The sequence below is a fragment of the Alosa alosa genome, chromosome 4 (assembly GCF_017589495.1).
Source record: "Alosa alosa isolate M-15738 ecotype Scorff River chromosome 4, AALO_Geno_1.1, whole genome shotgun sequence".
Lineage (NCBI taxonomy): Eukaryota > Metazoa > Chordata > Actinopteri > Clupeiformes > Clupeidae > Alosa > Alosa alosa.
Window position 1 is genome coordinate 9,408,249 of NC_063192.1, and position 7,856 is coordinate 9,416,104.

General features: G+C 43.6%; 1 protein-coding gene across 2 annotated transcripts in view; it reads right to left on the reverse strand.

Moving 5' to 3' along the window:
* The window catches only part of LOC125293466 (dysbindin-like), a 21,013-nt gene that overhangs the window by 12,632 nt on the left and 525 nt on the right, over positions 1-7,856 (reverse strand). The window lies entirely within an intron of this gene.

Consider the following 7,856-nt stretch of genomic DNA (forward strand, 5'->3'; position numbering starts at 1 on the left):
CGACGTGACTAGACTACATAAATTCGTTAAAGTGAATAATTTGTGTCAACTCGTCATGTAGATTTATTAACGCACCAGTGATGATCTAGGCTACATCTCCATTTAAACCAAATGTTTTAGAGTGCACTTTGAGAGATGTATGTACTGTACCTGTTGCACGTGCTACAAAAATCATTCTGTGCGATGGATGATTTACCAACGTTACTTTACAGTTTTGCCTATGGCTATACATGCGTGAGACTGAGACGCTTGTTTGTTTGTTTGAAGTGCTTGTTTAGGGTGTGAGAGGTGAATCGATGTGCTTTGATTCCAGCTTGGTAGTTGTAGTCTATGCGATTAAAAAGCATGTGTGTGTGGGAAGTATCCAAATGTAGCAAGGCGGAGGTAGATGTTGGAATGGAGCTAGTCGACTACGCCACGAGGGTTAGGCTCTCCCAGGAACTAATTTAGAAACATTGTTGGTCAGTTTAGACCCCTTTGGGCACACAGGTTCGCAACACTGAGACTAGAGACATGGTTCTATAAAAATAAAATGACAATTTATTGACACATAACAATAACAGGTCCATTATGGACTGCACAAAGACAACACAAACAGGAATACAACCACAAGAGACTAATCATATACAAGATACACCCACATACAAGCAGGTTGCACACAGATATTGCACAAGGTCCAATAGGCCGGGAACAGGGCAGTGGGCTCACCAGGGCTAGCAAGAGGCTAACAAGGGATAGGATCCAGGCACAGCACAACACAGGTGAACACGCCACACACTTGATGCACAGCAATTACAAAGGACAGTAAAGGGAAACCACCACCTGGGAATCAGCTTGCCACCCACTTTGGCCCAACAGCTCCTGGAGGTCAGGCTGCATGAGCGCAACCACCTGGTCAGCTTTAAGGTCGCAACCTGCACGTATGCACAGAGAGGGGGTTGCATTCACTCACAAACATTCAAGACGAGGACAAACACAGTACAAACATAAAACATAAGCAGCAGTAGCAGACAGGGTGACAGCATCAGGTGGCGTGGGAGCAGCAAGCTTGAAGATGGTCAACCACCAGTTCCGGGTTCGCTGAAGTGCCGTTGTCCCCTGCATGTGGAGGAGGGGTACGGCCACAGTTCTACACTGAATTGGATACGAGGCTGCCTTAAGCAGAAGCTCGAATCAGAGCAAATGACTCACCGCTGAACCACGAGACAAACATACTCAGGATTGTTCCTCAAACACCCAACAGGACAGCACCAGCCCAAACAGCCTGCTGCTCCCACACCACTACCACAAAGTAGGTTCTCCGCAACAGGTGGAGAATTGGGAGACATGCAGTCAGCTGCCTAGATATAAGGTGGCAGGTGCCACCTGGTAATTAGCAAGATGTTCTTCAGCTAAGTCAGCAATTAAGATGAAAAAAGGGGCGGAGACCTATCCTGCTACATAAACAATGATAACACTTCATTATGGCTGCTTTAGCCACAGACCTTCAGCTACTGTACAGTAGGTCCCATTTAGAAGTGGCCACTTCATTCACGCTTTCTGTGATTCACGCAGCTGAGGTGGAATGTATTACAACTTTTCGCCAAGAGGTGGCAGCTTAAGTCTGCTTGATACTGTAAGCCAGGTGTTTTCAACCAGGGGTCCGCGGCCCACTTGTGGTCCATGAGGACATTGCTTCTGGTCCCTGACCATGGATTCAGTAGTTGCAATGTGGAAATCAGTATTTTCCCCATGAACAATAACGGACGCAGCTCTCAACTTGGCCCGTTAAAATGTGAACAGTCTAGCGACGCATTTCATGAAGGCCCTTTTGGACATGTCAGTTATTTGTACCACTGGTTAGATTTCATTTTAGACTATAGGTATTTAATTTGTGCATTGACAATAAAGTTGAATATCATATGAACTAAAGATGACTAAAATCTTGCATATGTAGAAGAAGAAACATTAACAAAAATCCATGGCATGACCTCTCTTCTTGATAGCTGTTGAAAACTGCATGGAAATGACAGGGATTGTTTTGTTTGTAAATAAATAAATAAATGTAAAACTGATACCTTCTGCTTTCCACAAATACAATGTAGCCTACAGGTGTACATGACCTTTCATCAGTCCAGTTGCAATGGATGAACTGTGATGAACTGCCCTACTTGTGATTGTTTAGAGATTTTAGAGGTTTTATAACAATGCTACGAATATTTTGGCTAGTGCTACAAATCTATTCACCTTCGCAGCGCCAGTAGGCTACTTGCTGTGCGGCCCGCACACACACTCACAGGCATGCCAAACAAGCATACACAAAAGTTTCAAGAGTGGGGGATGGAGTAGAAGATGGATACAAATTGATTAGTGTAATTTATGTTCGCGGAACGGATGTACAGGATTGAGCGGCGGTCATATTTTGTACCGCTATGCGGTACATCTAGTTATTTACAGTACAGTCTTGACACTTCTACTTTAAGCCAGGTCCACAAAATCGACTCTGGTATTGTTAGACCTTACCCTTGATCTTTCAAAAACCCAATTTGGTACATTACGGTTGGTGCTAGATCCATATCTCTCGCTATTACTTCACCCAGGGTCCTCCAGTCTGTAACGTGTGTGTGTGTGTGTGTGCCTATGACACAAATATAAGTCAGTGGGCTTTAGCGGCCTCATTGGCTGCCGAGTCCTAGCTGCATGTGTGGTGTTTGTGGGCGAGATGCCAGCACAGAGCAGCGCGGGAATGCCGGAGGAGTTAAGACCACGTAAGGAGCTTACGGCGGGCAGATCTGATGGGCTCAGAGTCAATGGCTTCCTGACCTCAGGGGAGAGCGCACAGGCCATGGGGCCTGCCTTAGACATGGCCACAGCCTGCCATAATTACCTCACAGACATAGATGCCTTATATAATCGGCCACTGATCTCTCTCTGTACCAGGATTGGCTATTACAGGACCACCGCAATGCAACACAGGGCTTTATTGGACAGACTGCGAAGGAGAGTATTGCGTGTGTCTGTGTGTAGGTGTGCATGTGTATGTGTATGTGTGTTTGTGCTTGTGTGACACAACTGCTGGAGAGTGTCATACAATGCAATGGTATACAATGTAGGCTGTTCTGCTGTGCGTTGTCTTTGCAGTGTGTGATTAATTTGATTTGCAGAAAGGGTTTGAACGTCTCTGGCAGGTGGTACGACTGCATTATAATTCTTCTTTGATTACAGCAGAAGAAACATACATGAACATTTTATATCCTTACTGCCTCATCTGCACATACATATGTTTGGAACTCATAAAATACATTAATAAGTTCTCCAACATCATGCTACTAAATAACAGAATTTATTTTGTTAGTATGTTATTACAAAGTGTACCAAATGTACTATTTACAAGGTGTGGCAATTACAGTAAATAATCAGACAAATAAATGTAAACAGACATATCAAGTGAAGTTTATTTTTTCGTTTTAGCAAATAGCCGAATAATAAACAGGATAATGTATGGAACGCCGGTCATTAAAGCAGGTTCGCCCTGTCGGGACTTACAAATCAGACCTCCAAACGTTGGGAAGGCCCATTCAAGTGAATGGAGCATTCTGCAGCATTATGAAGAGCCGTGTCATAAACTTGTATAACTCATTATACCTGTAATAACAGTTTCTTTATTTAGTCGCCACACCTCGAAAGACACAGACCTTGGCTGAAATGAATATTACTCTTTAAATGTGGTCTCTCCCTAAGCGATTGTTGGGCTATTGGTTTAATGGCCGAGTGTGTCATCCTTTTTAGAAGATCTTTCCAGAAACCATCCTTCAGGTTGACTGACGTGGTCAATACTGTATCTGTCAGATGTAATGCTATTCCACTGGACAACCTTGTCCTGGGTGACATTCTGTTTTCTAGTGAGTGGATTTATGGTGTAATCTTTAAGGCAGCTTACAACAAGCACCAGGGAGATGTACACCCCTTTACCACTCAGTTCTCTGATGCTTAAAGCTGTTAACAAGTACAGTGAACACTATGTTTTAGCAAATAAATATGTACATTGTGTAAACATTTACTGCATATTTGACTTAATTCTTCTGTATAACATGACAGGTCATTGTCAGTATATTTCAACTCAGAATAACAATAGTTCAGTTGTCATTTCAAAATGTCTCCCCTCAGGCCTGTCACCCACCTACACACTATTATAAACATGTCTACTACCAGAACATCATCGAGAGGGAGGTGCGCTCTAGTTTAGTCTAACATGATTTGACTGAGTGACAGTGACAGAAAGATGAATGGCAAGAACCTGTGGGATCTGGGAATCTGTTCACTCTTCAGATTGGAGCTACTGAGCTGTTTCATTGCATCAGGTCAAGTTGGAGGGCTAAGACATTTAGTAATATCTGCTCTATCGTGATTTCCCTTATGAATTTATTACAAGCGGGCATGCATTACTACCTGAGTCATATTTCAACTACCCTGGTTCTCTGAGCAATGCAGAGGAATAATCCACTATAAAAGCCTGGCGTGTCCAAAACAGTGACGGATGACCTCAGTGCTTGGCCGTAATGGCTTGCTGAAAGATTGCACCTCCCCGAATTGAATTTATATTGCGCTAAAATGCGTAGAGATATTGAATGTACAGAGCTAAAAAAAGATTAAGTCAAACAACACCGGGATAGCACAACTGATGGAGGACATCAAACAGTAACAACTCATCAACTTGCCAGCCCTGAAATCATTTCCTCTCATCCTCGTCTTCCTCTTCATTGTTCGCTGATTCTCTTCGCACCCTGACTGCCTTTATTCAGGGATTAATGAAAGAAGGCAGCACATGGTGACAGGAGTTGGAGCATTTCTCAGTGTGTGTTCATAAAGTGGCCAGTGAAATCTGGCAGATACATTCATCTAGTATTCTTCCAGTCTTAAGGGCCATTCACACCAGGAACGATAACTATAACCGATAAAAGCATCCACACTGATAGATAGATAGATAGATACTTTGATACTTTATTGATCCCCAAGGGGAAATTCAAGCTGACCACCACTGACCAACGATAAGAAAAGTCTCTCTTTGTATTGATGACTGTGATGGATAAAAGTTGATGGATTCTGATGGATTTCACTTCACTTTCGCTAGGTTGCAGGATTATGGCCTTTAGCCTTAGGCTTTGCGTCTGTTTCTCTTCGTTCCCTCACATTCTCCCTCTCTGTCTCCTTCTCGGGCACGTGTGTTTGCTGCAGCATGTGTGACTTATGGCCAACGGATGCATGCACTGCGCTGGGGCGTGAAGAGCAAGCTGACGCATCAGCGTGTCTGTGTGGAGATGAAGTGTTATGGTCACCATAAAAAACAGATCAACATAATGTCCTTTCATCCTAAGGGGAAAATAAATGGCCTTCTCTTTTTAAGAGAATGCTGTCAAATCCTTTTTGTAAACTCTGCTGTGTAGGTCTGTATGTATGTCTCTCTTTCTCCCTCTCTCGCTTTTTTGTGTCCCTGTCCCTCTTTCTCTCTCTGTGTGTGTGTGTGTGTGTGTGTGTGTGTGTGTGTGTGTGTGTGTGTGTGTGTGTGTGTGCGTGCGTGCGTGCGTGCGTGTGTTTGTGTGTGTGTGTGTGTCTGTCTGTCTCTTTCCCTCTGAGTGGGCGTGTGAGTAACTGTGTCAGGTCAGAGATTTCATTAAGCTCTAGGTGTCCCATTCTCTCCGCCTACCTCTACTGATTTCACAAACATTCATACAGACAGTTCACCATGACCGAGTGAGCCCCAGAAGCTCCCATGACAATAGATATCGGTATCCTGTGCAATCCTTCAAATCACCTCCACCCTTATTGTAGTCACTGCTGGGGCTACAGCAGACAACAAAGCACCTTACAGAGGTCTATGCCAGTGTCATTTTCTCAATTTTCCGACTCTGAACCCTTTCACCTCTATCTGTCTATCTTTCACTCTGCCTCTCTATTTCTCACCATCTCTCCATCTCCTCAGGGGACTGAGGTCATAGCCCAGTAAATGAGATCACCTCCCATTTAAAGGTGGAGTGAGAGCAGTCCTACCCTCTCAGCAGGGCCACAGCCTCTTTTGGCTGTGATTTGGTCAAAGGCATGTCCAGCAGACCTTAAGCTGCAATACAGACCACCACAATGGTTATCACGCTAATTATAAAGAGGACATTTTTCTGTAGACTGAATCCCTTGGTGTCTAACCACTATCACCCAAGGTCAAGATGGACTTATGGTAATGTCAACATCTAAATTATTAATAATAAATTCATCTGTATGCTGAGACTCTGTCTGTTTTCCTTTTTTAAAATTGTGTATAACCCTGATGTATTATACAAACAATGTACGTTATAAAAAACTGCAGATTTGTTTTAAAGCAATTCACTTTGACCTTACAGCTGATGGATACAGGCTTTAATATCCACTGGTTACATAAGTAATATCTTAAGCCCTCGTTTGTCTTACACCCACTCTGTGTCAGAGTACAGAGCTATTTCCACCCTGAGCGAAATCCATGCAGCGTGCAGAAATTATGAGTTGAATAAATTGTCTCTGACAATTTGTGTCCTGATGTGTCCTAATATGTTTCGCCACACTGCACACAGGCACAACAACAGTCAGAAAATAACTGGCTCAGAGGAGTCACAAACCCAACAACAGCCAAAGACACACATAGTTCTCCTTCATTGCCTGGGGACAATCAAAAGAACACTGAAACGGTACATCGTTTTTGCACATAGAGTTTTAACTGCTGGCTAAGAGCTAAGAGGATGGGTGTGTTTTGCAAAGGAGGATGGAGCCTGAAAATGTTACTTTGTCTCAGTTGACAAACACTGTGTTGATCATCACAGCCTTTTCTACAGCTGTGTGTGCCAACCTGTTTGGCTGTGATTGCCTGGCTACATAACCGTGTTGTTTGTCAACACCTTCAGACTATATTTACTCCCCTCAACTCCAGCCCCATCTCTGATCCTCTCTGTGACTCTCTGTCTCTCCACATGGAGGGCATGTGACCAGATTACTTATGTAAGAAAACATTACAGCCGCAGCTAGTGCAGGGCCATGTGGCTTTGCCCATGCGTACACTCAGCCTAGCAAAACACAGTGTGTGTGTGTAGGCTATCAGGCAGAGTGGCTGGCTAAATGGAAACCAGTGTTCAAGACTGACAAAACCACAGAGACAGGAAGGGTTTGTTTGTACAACCCAGACAGACTGACACTTTCTCACTGACCCCAGATCAGCTCTGAGCTCCGAGTCTGAGCTGCCGACTGGAAAGGAAATCAAACTACTCTGATTTGAGAGCAGGTCTGCGTGAGTACATTGCCACCGCAGTGCTAACTGTCATCCTCTTAATTAAAGGAGTGAGAGTGCTGGAATAAACCCACTGCTGCACTCCACTGCTAAAGGTCTATATACGAACAGTCTGTTTCTTTTAACCCTCGTGTAGAGGAAAGCAGATGCCAGGAGAGAGCCAGACACATGCAAGACAGTGCTAATGAGAGTTAATTATGGCTCCAACCACACAGACAATTACTGAGAAGCCCTTGGAACACCACATGTTTTAGCTCTATTGTTCACTCTGCACAGTGAATTGTTTTTTTTTACCCAAGTGAACAATCTGTGTGTCTAGTTTTACTTAACAAGCTGAGGAGGTTAAAGTGTCATGTTTTTTTTTCTATCAAGCAGAATAATGCTGACTCTAAACAATTAATGTTGCCACCGAGACATGAATTCAAAACAACTCTAGCAACTCGGCTAACTTTTAGGTCGTGGGAAGGAGATAATCAGCAAAGAAAAACACATCACAAGTTGGCTATTTATAACTGTGCAAGACTGTCCAGATTGCACTCGAGTAACTTAGGTCAAATGTCTCCGCCTACTG